The 14,526-nt window shown below is 58.1% G+C and overlaps 1 protein-coding gene, 1 non-coding gene and 1 pseudogene across 2 annotated transcripts in view; 2 read left to right on the top strand and 1 right to left on the bottom strand.

Annotated features, from left to right (window-relative positions):
• LOC138493101 (vomeronasal type-2 receptor 116-like) overlaps positions 1 to 14,526 on the bottom strand; it is a 223,856-nt gene that overhangs the window by 68,670 nt on the left and 140,660 nt on the right. The gene's annotated exons all lie outside the window — the stretch shown is intronic.
• Positions 356 to 3,819, top strand: LOC138496958 (28S ribosomal RNA; annotated as a pseudogene).
• LOC138496183 (5.8S ribosomal RNA) lies at positions 14,101 to 14,251 on the top strand. Its single transcript, XR_011277736.1, has one exon. It is a non-coding gene; the product is annotated as a 5.8S ribosomal RNA (ribosomal RNA).

Raw genomic sequence — 14,526 nt, 5'->3', positions numbered from 1 at the left:
CTCATTGCTGGTGCATCCCGGCCTCCCCAGTTTTCCCGCCTCATGCGGGTTTCGGGAGGGCCGAGTGGACGGTGCGCCCCGAATGTGGTGGTGGCGGCAGCAGGCCTTTAAAAAGCCTTGCGGACCTTTACCCTACTCCGGGGTACCTGGCCATGCTGTGTGTGGCTCTTTGAGGAGTCCCGCGGCTGCCGGTGCAGGATGGCCATGGAGCGCGTGCCTCGCAACCATGTGGGCTTCGTCTGCAGATTGGGACAGTGCACACTCGGCCGCGCCAGAGGCACAGGGCTGGGGCAACTCCTGCTATGGGCCCGAGGCCAGGTGCCCTGAGCTTTGTGCTCTCCCCGATTACCGACTATGGTCTCAGATCAGGCCTGGTGAACCACTGAATTTAAGCATATTACTATACGAAAGAAAAGAAACTAACCAGGATTCCCCCAGTAACGGCCAGTGAAGAGCCCGGCGCCAAATCCCCATTCAGCGGCAGGCGTGGGAAATGTGCCGTACAGAAGACTGACTGCCTGGCATCGCCGAGTCTCACCCCGCAGACGGTGTTAGGCCGGTAGTGGCCTCTGGCACGCCAGGATCATGTCTTCTTGGAGTCAGGTTGCTTGGCAATATATCCCAAAGCATGTGGTAAACTACATCTAAGGCTAAATATGGGCAAGAGACGGATGGCTAACAAGTACCTTGAGGGAAAGTTGAAAAGAACTTTGAAGAGAGAGTTCAAGAGTGCTTGAAAGCATCGAGAGGTAAACTGCAGGGATCCGTGCAGTCCACCCGCAGAATTCAACACAGCAGGAAGGTCAGTCGCCTGGAACGGTGGATGCCCTTACGGGACTGCGACCCAGGCAGACCCAACTCCCGCAGGGCGCATTTCCTCTGTGACGGTGAACCGGGGCTGACTGGGAAGGCCCCGGGGGGTAGGTGGCTCTCTGCTCTGGCAGAGAGTGTTACAGCCCCCTGACAGCAGTCAGTTTTGCTGTGTCCGTGGGGCTGAGGGAGATTGACCACTGCTGTGTCCTTCTTCGGCAACCGTCCTGGCCCCTCTTGTGGGCCGCTGGGGCGGCAAAAGGAGACAGGGCAGCTGATGCTTCTGTGGTGGACTGCCTTAGTGCGTCCCTACCGCGCCGTGCCGCCCCACAAAGGGCGCCAGGGGTCTGAGGTGATGTCAGTTAACCACCCGACCTGTCTTGAAACACGGCCCAAGGAGTCTTAACACGTGCATGAGTCGGAGGGTCGAATGAAAGCCTGCAAAGAAGGGGAGGGCCGGCGCGTGCCTATAGTGGTGGGCACACCACCGACCTGTCTCGCCCGCTCTGTCAAGGAGATGGAGCATGAGCTTGTGTGATAGGACCCGAAAGATGGTGAACTAGGCCTGGTGACGGTCCATAGCAGTGCTGATGGGTAAATCAGTCGACCGATCTGGTTATAGTATCGAAAGACAAAATGAGCCATCTAGTAGCTGGTGTGGAGGCGGGCATTGAATTCAAGTGCCCAGTGGGCAACTTTTGGTAAGCAGAACTGGCGCTGCGGGATGAACCGAATGCCGGGTTAAGGCACCTGATGCCGATGCTCCTCAGACCCCAGAAAGGGTGTTGGTTGATATAGACAGCAGGACGGTGGCTATGGAAGTCGGAATCCGCTAAGGATTGTGTAACAACTCACCTGCCGAATAAACTAACCCTGGAAATGGATGGCGCTGGAGTGTCAGGCCCATACCCGGCTGTCGCCGGCACTGAAAGCTGCGGGGTCTAAGCTGCGACGAGTAAGAGAGACGCTGTGGTGTGCACAGAAGCCAGGGGCGAAGGCCCGGGTGGAGCCGCCGCAGGTGCAGATCTTGGTGGTAGTAGCAAATATTCAAACGAGTACTTTGAAGGCCGAAGTGGTGAAGGGTTCCATGTGAACAGCAGTTGAACATGGGTCAGTCAGCCCTAAGAGATGGGCGAGCACCGTTCGGAAGGGATGGGGGATGGCCTCCGTTGCCCTCAGCCAATCGAAAGGGAGTCAGGTTCAGATCCCCAAACTCGCAGTGGCAGAGACAAGCACCCTTGCGGCGTCCAGTGCGGTAACGCAAATGATCCCAGAGAAGCTGGCAGGAGCCCCGGGGAGGGTTCTCTTTTCTTTGTGAAGGACAGGACACCCTGGAATGGGTTCGCCCTGAGAGAGGGGCCCGAGCCTTGGAAAGCGTTGCGGTTCTGGCAGCATGCTGTGAGCTCTCGCTAGTCCATGTTGGAACAATATAAGTAAGGGAAGTTGGCAAGTCAGATCCGTAACTTCGGGATAAGGATTGGCTCTAAGGGCTGGGTCGGTCGGGCTGGGGTGCGAAGCGGGGATGGGCACATGCCGTGGCTGGATGAGGTGCCTTACCCCACTCCCCCCGGGGGCTGACCTGACTGCGAACTGGGCCCTTCCTGTGGATCGCCCCAGCTGCAGTGATCGCCTCTCTCCATTCCCCTCCTGGGTTTCGGGGCCGACGTTTTGCCTCGGCCAGTGCTTAGCAGCTGACTTAGAACTGGTGCGGACCAAGGGAATCTGACTGTTTAATTAAAACAAAGCATCGCTAAGGCCCGCGGCGGGTGTTGACGCAATGTGATTTCTGCCCAGTGCTCTGAATGTCAAAGTGAAGAAATTCAATGAAGCGCAGGTAAACAGCGGGAGTAACTATGACTCTCTTAAGGCAGCCAAATGCCTCGTCATCTTATTAGTGACACGCATTATGGATGAACGAGATTCCCACTGTCCCACCCTAATATCTAGCAAAACCACGGCCAAGGGAACGGGCGCGGCAGAATCAGCAGGGGAAGAAGACCTGGTTGAGCGTGCCTCTAGTCTGGCACTGTGAAGAGACATGAGAGTTGTAGTATAAGTGGGAGGCCCTGGGGCTGCCAGTGAGATAACACTACTCTTATCGTTTTTTTCACTTACCCAGTGGGTGGGGGGCATGCCCAGTGGGGTACTCACTTCAGGCTCCAAGCGCCCGGCGCCCGCCGTGCGCCTCCCGTTCTGGGGACAGTGGCAGGTGGGGAGTTTGACTGGGGTGGTACACCTGTCAAACGATAACACAGGCGTCCTAAGGCAAGCTCAGGGAGGACAGAAACCTCCCGCGGAGCAGAAGGGCAAAAGCTCGCTTGATCTCGATTTTTAGTATGAATACAGACCGTGAAAGCGGGGCCTCACAATTCTTCTGACTTTTTGGGTTTCAAGCAGGAGGTGTCAGAAAGGTTACCACAGGGATAACTGGCTTTTGGCGGCCAAGCGTTCATAGCAGCGTCGCTTTTTGATCCTTCCATGTCGACTCATCCTATCATTGTGAAGCATATTTCACCAAGCGTTGGATTGGTCACCCTTTAATAGGGAACGTGAAGTGGGTTTAGACCCTCGTGAGACAGGTTAGTTTTACCATACTGATGATGTGTTGCAATAGTAATCCTGCTCAGTACGAGAGCAACTGCAGGTTCAGATATTTGGTGTATGTGCTTGGCTGAGGAGCCAATGGGGTGGAACTACCATCTATGGGATTATGACTGAACACCTCCAAATCAGAATCCCCCCTAAACCGTAACAATACCACATCGCTGTCGAGTCTCGGTTGGCCTAGGATAGCCGGCCTCTGGGCCGGTGCATAGAGCTGCTCGCCTCGGGACTAGAGTGTGCAGGAAAGTGGGCCACCACTCTTGCCTGTAGTGCACTGAATGTTCGTGGGGAACCTGGTGCTAAATCATTCGGTGTCTACCTGATTCTGGTTCAGGGTTTCGTAAGCAGCAGAGCAGCTACCTCGCTGCGATCCATTGCAAGTCATCCTCTGAGACAAGCTTTTGTCTCAAGGTGCCGCAGCCGCCAAGAGTTTCCATCTTTCCTCCATCTTTCCTCCTGCTGTGCCACGGGGCGCACAGGAACCTCCTGGCCATCGTAGGTGTTCACCCACGGGGGTGTGCGGGCTATGCCGGGAGCGCTCTTCTACCTTTCCTAGTCAGCCTGGCGGACCAGATGGCCTCAGCTCCGGGCCTTCAAGAGGGTGCCTTAAGCCCCCAGACAGGGCAGGGGAAGAGAGGCTGCAAGCCACCCCAGGTTGTGGGGGTGTTACCTTAAGCCTATGCCCCTGGACGGTGGGGTCAGGGCAGGCACAGCCGGCAGGCTGCCGGCCCAACTGACCTGGGGAGTAGGCCCAGTTGGCCCGAGTTGTGGCCAGTGGACCAGATGGGAAGAGTTGCGGCTGACTCCTGCATTTGTCTCCGGTCAGGATTCTGTCGGCGGCGGTGTGGAAATATCTCCCAGGCCCTGGCCCGAGTGCGCAGAGGTCGTGCCTTAAGCCCCGGGCAGTGCGGGGAAGAGAGGGAGCAGCTTTAAGCCCCCACCCTAAAGCGCAGGGGTGGTACCTTAAGCCTGTGCCCCTGGACGGTGGGGTTTGGGCAGGCACAGCCTCCGGGCATTCTGGCCCGGGGAGTAGGACCAGATGGCCAGAGTTATGGCTGGCAGACCAGATGACCTGAGTTGCGGCTGGCTCCGGCATTTGTCTCCGATCGGGTTCCATAAGCACCCACTGCATGGTGGCTTAATAGTTGGCATGGAAGTGTCTCCCAGGCCCCTGCCCAAGTGCACAGAGGTGGCGCCTTAAGCCCTGGGCAGGGAAGAGAGGTGGCAGCTTAAGCCCCCAACCCAGAGCATGGGGTTGGTACCTTAAGCCGTGCCCCTGGACTGTGGGGTTGGAGCAGGCACGGCATGCGGGCCGGCGGGTCATCTGGCCTGGGCAGTAGGCCCGGATGGCCCGAGTTGTGGCCAGCGGACCAGATGGCCTGAGTTGCGGCTGGCGCCGCTGGCTCGGCTGGCTCCTGCAATTGTCTCCGGTCAGGTTCCATAAGCGTGGGGGCTTAATAGTCGGTGTGGAAGTGCCACCCTGCGGACACCAGGGCGGCCGTGGCGCAGTTACCGGCCCCAGTTCCATGGTGTTTGTGGGCTGCTCCTGGTTCTTGGGCAAGTGTCGGTCGTGTATGGTCAGGTTCAAAACGAGGTACGTGTGTCAAGGGGCGCCCTGAGTGGGCCTCTACCTCCACAGGGCTACAACCACAGATAGCACCTGGCTTGAGTTCCATAGCGTTCGTGGGTTGCTCCAGATCCTTGGTCCAGTGCCACCCGTGTGCATCTAAGTCCAAGACGGGGTGTGTCTGTCAAGGGGCGCCCTGAGCAGGTCCCCTTCCTCCATGTCTCCATGTGGGGGTAAATGCGCTTGCAGTATCCGGCCCCGAGTTCCACAGTGTTTGTGGGTTAGTCCCAGAGGGAAAGGCTCTAATGTGGTGGGAGAAGCTCTAAGGGGGTCACAGCCAGAGCTGCAGGGAGATGGCCGGGGGTGCTGCCCCTGGGCTTGGGTACTGGTTTCAAAAGTCCCCGAGCCCAGTGGTGGACGCAAGGAGCCCCGGTGGGGTCCCCATCGCTCCCCACAGGGAAAAGCTCTAAAGGGGCCCTGCTAAAGCTCCAGGGTGGATGGGGGTGGGGGTGAAACCTCTGCACCTCCCTGGGCCGGCTGAGGGGGGCTTGCCCCACACGATGCCCCACGATGCTGGTGGCACTCTTCCGAGCACTCCGTGGGATATATTTGGCGCACTTGGTCCCTCTAGGGTTGGACTGCGTGGCCAGTCACGGCTGTTGTTTCAAGCAATTCGCTTCCAACCGCCTTGGGACCGTACCAAGGGTATGCCCCCCTCGAGGAGGGCCCCCTCGTGTGGGCAGCTTTCCCCTCTGAGCAGAGCGAAGGCCGAGCAGCCCGGCAGCTCCCCAGTGGTCAGATCAGAGTGGATGGGGTCCCCCCGCAAGCCACGATGCGGCCCCTCCTCCACAAGCACATTTCTCCAGCAGTTGAGAACGCACGTTCCATGGGGTGCTGAGCCCCTCTGTCGCCACAGTGGCGGCAGCGTGCGGGCAACCCCCTACAGCTCCTGCAATTGTCTCCGGTCAGGTTCCATAAGCGTGGGGGCTTAATAGTCGGTGTGGAAGTGCCACCCTGCGGACACCAGGGCGGCCGTGGCGCAGTTACCGGCCCCAGTTCCATGGTGTTTGTGGGCTGCTCCTGGTTCTTGGGCAAGTGTCGGTCGTGTATGGTCAGGTTCAAAACGAGGTACGTGTGTCAAGGGGCGCCCTGAGTGGGCCTCTACCTCCACAGGGCTACAACCACAGATAGCACCTGGCTTGAGTTCCATAGCGTTCGTGGGTTGCTCCAGATCCTTGGTCCAGTGCCACCCGTGTGCATCTAAGTCCAAGACGGGGTGTGTCTGTCAAGGGGCGCCCTGAGCAGGTCCCCTTCCTCCATGTCTCCATGTGGGGGTAAATGCGCTTGCAGTATCCGGCCCCGAGTTCCACAGTGTTTGTGGGTTAGTCCCAGAGGGAAAGGCTCTAATGTGGTGGGAGAAGCTCTAAGGGGGTCACAGCCAGAGCTGCAGGGAGTCTCGGTCCAGAGGGAGGGGATGGTGACACATTGGTGTGGGTTTGATGGGAGGGATGTGCACATTAGTCTGGGCAGGGATGGGGCACATTGGTGTGGGTCTGGGGAGGGATGGGAGCACATTGATGTGGGTCTGGAGATGGGATGGTGGCATCTTGGTGGGGTCTGCAATGGATGGGGCACATTGGTATCAGTTTGGAACAGGTATGGGGAATCTGTTGGTCTGGAGGGTGGCATGGGTCATCTGAGTGTGGGATGGGCATTTTGGTGTGGCTCTGGAGGAAGGGGATGGGGGCACATTGGTGTAGTCTGGAGGGAGGGATGGTGGCATCTTGGTGGGGTCTGCAATGGATGGGAGCACATTGGTGTCAATTTGGAATGGGTATGGGGCATCTGTTGGTCTGGAGGGTGACATGGGTCATCTGAGGGTGGGATGGGGCATTTTGGTGTGGCTCTGGAGGGAGGGAGGCAATGGGGGCACATTGGTGTGGGTTTGATGGGAGGGATGGGGGATATTGATCTGTGTCTGGGGAGGGATTTGAGCACATTGTGGGCCTGGGGGGATTAATGGGGGCATCTTGCTGTGTGCATGGAGGGATGGTGGGATCTTGGTGGGGTCTGCAATGGATGGGGGAACATTAGTGTCTGTCTGGAACAGGTATGGGGCATCTGTTCTGGAGAGTGGGATGGGGCATCCTTGTGGGGGTGGGATGGCGACATCTGTGTGCATCTGGGGGTGGGATAGTGACATCTTCGTGTGGCTCTGGAGGGAGTAGATGGAGGCACATTGGTGTGGTTTTGATGGGAGTGGATGGGTCACATTGGTGTGGGTTTGATGTGAGGGACAGGGCATGTTGGTGTGGGTCTGTGGGGAGGGATGGGGCATCCTGGTTTGGGTTGGATGGGGACAATGGTCTGGGTCTGGAGGGAGGGGATGGGTGCACATTGGTGTGGGTTTGATGGGAGAGACAGGCAGATTGGTCTGGGGAGGGATGGGACATCTTGGTGCGCTCTGCAATGGATGGGGCACATTGGTGTCCATCTGAAACAGGTGTGGGGCATCTGTTGGTCTGGAGGGTGGCATGTGTCATATGAGGGTGGGATGGGGCATCTTGGTGCGGGTCTGGAGGGAGGGGATGGGGGCACATTGGTGTGGGTTTGATGGGTGGGATCGGGGACATTAGTCTGTGTCTGGGGGAGGGATGGTTCATCTAGGTGTGGGTCTGGAGGTAGGGATGGGGGTATCTTTCTGTATGAATGGTGGGATCTTGGTGGGGTCTGCAATGGATGGGGGGACATTGGTGTCAGTCTGGAACAGGCATGGGACATCTGGTGTTCTGGGGGTGGGATCGGCCATCCCGGTGTGGGTGGAATGGAGACCTCTGTGTGCATCTGGAGGGTGGGATGGGGACATCTTGGTGTGGCTCTTGAGAGAGTGGATGTAGGGACATCGGTGTCGGTTTGATGGGAGGGATGGGGCACTTTGATGTGGGTTTGATGTGAGCAGCGGTGCACATTGGTGTGGGTTTGCAGGTAGGGATGTCAGCACATTGGTTTTGGTTTGATGGGAGGGACAGGGGACATTAGTGTGGGCAGGGATGGGGCATATTGGTGTTGGTCTGGAGGGAGGGATGGGGGCACATTGGCGTGGGTTTGATGGGAGGATGGGGGACAATGGTCTGTGTCTGGGGGAGGGATGGTTCATCCAGGTGTGGGTCTAGAGGGCAGGATCGGGGCATCTTGCTGTGTGGATAGAGGGGCAATGGCATCTTGGTGGGGTCTGCAATGGATGGGGGACATTGGTGTTGGTCTGCAGAGTGGGATGGGGCATGCTGGTTTGGGTTTGATGGGGACATTGGTGTGGGTCTGGAGGGTGGGGACGGGGCACATTGGTGTGAGTTTGATGGGTGGGATGGGCACATTGGTCTGGGGCACATTTGTGTGGGTCTGGGGAGGGATGGTGACATCTTGGTTGGGGTCTGCAATGGATGGGGGCACATTGGTGTCGGTCTGGAACAGGTATGGGTCATTTGTTGGTCTGGAGGGTGAGATGGGGCATCCTGGTAAGGGTGGGATGGGGACATCTATGTGCATCTGGAGGGTGGCATGGGGCATATTGGTGTGGTTCTGGAGCGAGGGATGGGGCATATTGGTGTGGGTCTGCATGGAGGGATGGGGTATATTGGTGTGAGTCTGCCTGGAGGGATGGGGCATCCTGGTTTGGGTTGGATGGAGACAACAGTCTGGGTCCAGAGTGAGGGGATGGTGGCACATTGGTGTGGGTTTGATGGGAGGGATGGGCACATTGGTCTGGGCAGGGATGGGGCACATTGATGTGGGTTTGTGGAGGGATGGGGGCACATTGGTGTGGGTCTGGGGGGAGGGATGGTGGCATCTTGGTGTGGTCTGCAATGGATGGGGGCACATTGGTGTTGGTCGGGAACAGGTATGGGGCATCTGTTGGTCTGGAGGGTGGCATGTGTCATCTGAGGGTGGGATGGGGAATCTTGGTGTGGCTCTGGAGGAAGGGGATGGGGCACATTGGTGTGGGTTTAATGGGATGGATGGGGGATATTGGTCTCTGTCTGGGGGAGGGATGGGAGCACATTGTGGGTCTGGGGGGATGGATGGGGGCTTCTTGCTGTGTGGATGGAGGGATGGTGGGATCTTGGTGGGGTCTGCAATGGATGGGGGCACATTGGTGTCCGTCTGGAACAGGTATGTGACATCTGTTCTGGGGGTGGGATGGGCATCCTGGTGTGGGTGGGATGGGGACAATGGTCTGGGTCTGAAGGGAAGGGATGGGTGCACATTGGTGTGGGTTTGATGGGAGAGACAGGCAGATTGGTCTGGGGAGGGATGGGGGCACATTGGTGTGAGTCTGGAGGGAGGGATGGTGGCATCTTGGTGGGGTCTGCAATGGATGGGGCACATTGGTGTCTGTCTGAAACAGGTATGGGGCATCTGTTGGTCTGGAGGGTAGCATGGGTCATCTGAGGGTGGGATGGGGCATCTAGGTGTGGGTCTGGAGTTCAGGATGGGGGTATCTTGCTGTGTGGATGGTGTGATCTTGGTGGGGTCTGCAATGGATGAGGGCACATTGGTGTCAGTTTGGAACAGGCATGGGGCATCTGTTGTTCTGGGGATGGGATGGGGCATCCCGGTGTGGGTAGAATGGGGACCTCTGTGTGCATCTGGAGGGTGGGATGGGGACATCTTGGTGTGGCTCTGGAGAGAGTGGATGTAGGGACATCGGTGTCGGTTTGATGGGAGGGATGGGGCACTTTGATGTGGGTTTGATGTGAGCAGCGGTACACATTGGTGTGGGTTTGCAGGTAGGGATGTCAGCACATTGGTTTTGGTTTGATGGGAGGGACAGGGGACATTAGTGTGGGCAGGGATGGGGCATATTGGTGTTGGTCTGGAGGGAGGGATGGGGGCACATTGGTGTGGGTTTGATGGGAGGATGGGGGACAATGGTCTGTGTCTGGGGGAGGGATGGTTCATCCAGGTGTGGGTCTAGAGGGCAGGATCGGGGCATCTTGCTGTGTGGATAGAGGGGCAATGGCATCTTGGTGGGGTCTGCAATGGATGGGGGACATTGGTGTTGGTCTGCAGAGTGGGATGGGGCATGCTGGTTTGGGTTTGATGGGGACATTGGTGTGGGTCTGGAGGGTGGGGACGGGGCATATTGGTGTGGGTTTGATGGGTGGGATGGGCACATTGGTCTGGGGCACATTTGTATGGGTCTGGGGAGGGATGGTGGCATTTTGCTTGGGGTCTGCAATGGATGGGGGCACATTGGTGTCGGTCTGGAACAGGTATGGGGCATTTGTTGGTCTGGAGGGTGGGATGGGGCATCCTGGTAAGGGTGGGATGGGGACATCTATGTGCATCTGGAGGGTGGCATGGGGCATATTGGTGTGGTTCTGGAGCGAGGGATGGGGCATATTGGTGTGGGTCTGCATGGAGGGATGGGGTATATTGGTGTGAGTCTGCCTGGAGGGATGGGGCATCCTGGTTTGGGTTGGATGGAGACAACAGTCTGGGTCCAGAGGGAGGGGATGGTGGCACATTGGTGTGGGTTTGATGGGAGGGATGGGCACATTGGTCTGGGCAGGGATGGGGCACATTGATGTGGGTTTGTGGAGGGATGGGGGCACATTGGTGTGTGTCTGGGGGGAGGGATGGTGGCATCTTGGTGTGGTCTGCAATGGATGGGGGCACATTGGTGTTGGTCGGGAACAGGTATGGGGCATCTGTTGGTCTGGAGGGTGGCATGGGTCATCTGAGGGTGGGATGGGGAATCTTGGTGTGGCTCTGGAGGGAGTGGATGTAGGGACATTGGTGTCAGTTTGATGGGACGGATGGGCATATTGGTGTGGGTTTCATGTGAGGGGTGGTGCACATTGGTGTGGGCAGGGATGGGGGCATACTGGTGTTGGCCTGGAGGGAGGGATGGGGGCAAATTGGTGTTAGTTTGATGGGAGGGAGAGGGGACAATGGTCTGTGTCTGGGGGAGGGATGTTTCATCGAGGTGTGGGTCTGGAGGGCAGGATGGGGGCATCTTGGGTCTGCAATGGATGGGGGACATTGGTGTTGGTCTGCAGAGTGGGATGGGGCATGCTGGTATGGGTTGGATGGGGACATTGGTGTGGGTCTGGAGGAAGTGGATGGGGCACATTGGTGTCGGTTTGATGGGTGGGACGGGCACATTGGTCTGGGGCACATTTGTGTCAGTCTGGGGAGGGATGAGGGCATATTGGTGTGGGTCTGGAGGGAGGGATGGTGACATCTTGGTTGGGGTCTGCAACGGAAGGGGGCACATTGGTGTCGGTCTGGAACAGGTATGGGGCATTTGTTGGTCTGGAGGGTGGGAAGGGGCATCCTGCTATGGGTGGGATGGGGACATCTATGTGCATCTGGAGGGTGGCATGGGGCATATTGGTGTGGTTCTGGAGCGAGGGATGGGGCATATTGGTGTGGGTCTGCATGGAGGGATGGGGTATATTGGTGTGAGTCTGCGTGGAGGGATGGGGCATCCTGGTTTGGGTTGGATGGAGACAACAGTCTCGGTCCAGAGGGAGGGGATGGTGACACATTGGTGTGGGTTTGATGGGAGGGATGGGCACATTGGTCTGGGCAGAGATGGGGCACATTGATGTGGGTTTGTGGAGGGATGGGGCACATTGGTGTGGGTTCGATGGGAGGGATGGGCACATTGGTCTGGGCAGGAATGGGGAACATTGGTGTGGGCTTGTGGAGGGATGGTGGCATCTTGGTGCATTCTGCAATGGATGGGGGCACATTGGTGTTGATCTGAAACAGGTATGGGGCATCTGTTGGTCTGGAGGGTGGTATGGGTCATCTGAGGGTGGGGTGGGGCATCTTGGTGTGGCTCTGGAGGAAGGGGATGAGGCACATTGGTGTGGGTTTGTTGGGATAGATGGGGAATATTGGTCTCTGTCTGTGGTAGGGATGAGAGCACATTGTGTCTCTGGGGGGAGGGATGAGGGCTTCTTGCTGTGTGGATGGAGGGATGGTGGGATCGTGGTGGGGTCTGCAATGGATGGGGGCACATTGGTGTTTGTCTGGAACAGGTATGGGACATCTGTTCTGGAGAGTGGGATGGGGCACCCTGGTGTGGGTGGGCTGGGGACATCTGTGTGCATCTGGGGGTAGGATAGGGACATCTTGGTGTGGCTCTGGAGGGAGTGGATGGAGACACATTGGTGTGGATTTGAGGGGAGTGGATGGGGCACATTGGTGTGGGTTTGATGTGAGGGACAGGGCACATCGGTGTATGTCTGTGGGGAGGGATGGGTCATCCTGGTTTGGGTTGTATGGGGACAATGGTGTGGGCCTGGAGGGAGGGGATGGCGGCACATTGGTGTGAGTTTGATGTGAGAGATGGGCACATTGGTCTGGGGAGGGATGGGGCACGTTGGTGTGGGTCTGGAGGGCAGGATGGGCGCATCTTGCTGTGTTGATAGAGGGATGGTGGGATCTTGGTGGGGTCTGCAATGGATGGTAACACATTGGTGTCGGTCTGGAACAGGTATGGGGCATCTGTTGGTCTAAAGGATGGATTGGGGCATCCGGTGTGGGTGCAATGGGGTCATCTGTGTGCATCTGGAGGGTGGGCTGAGGCATCTTGGTGTGGCTCTGGAGAGAGGGATGGGTGTTCATTGGTCAGGGGAGGGATCAGGGCATCTTGCTGTGTGGATGGAGGATGGGGCATCATGGTATGGGTCTTGAGGAAGGGATTGGGCATCTTGGTCGAGTCTGGATCGGAGGGGGCATTGTTTGTCTGGAATGGAAGCACAGGGCATATGATAGGGGCACGTCAGGGAATGATGGAGCATGTGCATCTGAGTGAGGGCTGGAGCACTATTTGTAAGGAAGGGGGCATCTGGGTGTGAATGGAGGGATGGGGTATGAATGTCTGGAGAGAAGGATGTTGGTTTAAGGGAGTGGTGGGAGCATGTGTGTGTTGAAGGGATGGGGTGATCAGGTGTGAGTATAGAGAGAGGGCGGATGGCGCCATCTGAGTGTGAGACTGGAGGCAGAGGCAAAGCATATGGGTGTGGCTCTGAGAGGTGGAGCTTCTTGGTGTAGGTATGGACGGATGATTGTTGGTGTCTTTGTGTGGGTTCAGCGGGAGGGATGGTGGCATGTGGGTCGGGAGGGAGGTGGCATTTGGAAGGAGAAATGGGGCCCTTAAGTGTGAATTGGGGCTGGGGTATCTGCTTGTGAGTGGGGGCATGAAGGACCATTAACAGCGGAGCAGCCGGAGGGAGAGCCACAGGCCTGACCTCGATTGCATCCCAGACGTGCACACCCACAGCCCAGGGCACCTCTTCAAGAACGGTCTGGGGTGTGTGGGCAACCAGGTGCCGGGAAGTGGGTATTCCCTTCCACCATAGGGGGGTCCGCGACCCAGCAGATGGACGGGGATGCCTGGCAGGGTTGGGTTAACCTGCTGGGGATGTCCCCAACCACGCACAGGAAAGGGAGCGTGCACTCCTCTCTCTGACCCGTCAGCGGGTGGGCATTGGTGGGCACACCCGGTCAGCCGGGAAGCCCCGAGTGGCGGCATCCAGGAGCCAAGGGAAACCTGACTGCTCTCAAGGGGCGCCTCCCCAGGCATACAGGGGCTCTGCATGCCAGGCACGTGCCCTGAGCTATGGCGCAGCAGGTTTACACGAAGGGTAGGTGTCGTGGTCCAGCCGCCCACATCTGTCGGTGAACGATGGCCAGGTCAGCTGACGCAGCAGGTCTTGACCAGGTACCTAGAGCTCAGCCCCATTTGGCCAGCTGGACTTTGAAGACTCTAGCGGTCCCACCCTGCCTGCGCTGTCTCTGGCCTGCCTCGCCGTCCATCCCCCAGGATCCCCCAAAAGGAGTGCAGAAGGGGTCAGGGAAGGATGAGTGGATCGAGACGGGTGGGCCGGTGGCAGAGCGGTCTGCCTCCATCCCCATGGGAAGCACTGTGCAGGTTTCCAGGGCCAAGCACCAGTTTTTTTGTTTTCTTTTTAAACCACAACGGTCTTGGCCGAGCTAGACAGGGTGCTGGGCTGTCTCCCCACAGGCGGCGCTGCCTCCCTCCAGCCTCTCCTACACCGGCAGGGGCAGGCTGACATCTGGAACAAAAAAAAGTTGCCTGTGACTCTTGGTGGCGGATCACTCGGCTTGCGCATCAATGAAGAACGCAGCTAGCTGCAAGAATTAGTGTGAATTGCAGGACACATTGATCAACACTTCGAATGCACCAGGCGGCCCCAGGTTCCTCCCGGGGCTACCCCTGTCTGAGGGTCGCTTGTACTTCAATCTCCCTGGGGTTCCGTCCCATGGGTGTGGCTTGAGCTGTCACAGGGACCCCGTTCCCTTTGTCCCCCTAAGGGCAGACCCCAATTAGCACCGTAGCAGGATCGCTGGACCTGGCTCATTGCTGGTGCATCCCGGCCTCCCCAGTTTTCCCGCCTCATGCGGGTTTCGGGAGGGCCGAGTGGACGGTGCGCCCCGAATGTGGTGGTGGCGGCAGCAGGCCTTTAAAAAGCCTTGCGGACCTTTACCCTACTCCGGGGTACCTG

This window comes from Ambystoma mexicanum, chromosome 10, assembly GCF_040938575.1.
Source record: "Ambystoma mexicanum isolate Mex_15411 chromosome 10, UKY_AmexF1_1, whole genome shotgun sequence".
NCBI classification, from domain to species: Eukaryota; Metazoa; Chordata; class Amphibia; order Caudata; family Ambystomatidae; genus Ambystoma; species Ambystoma mexicanum.
This window is presented reverse-complemented; position numbering and strand designations above follow the sequence as displayed.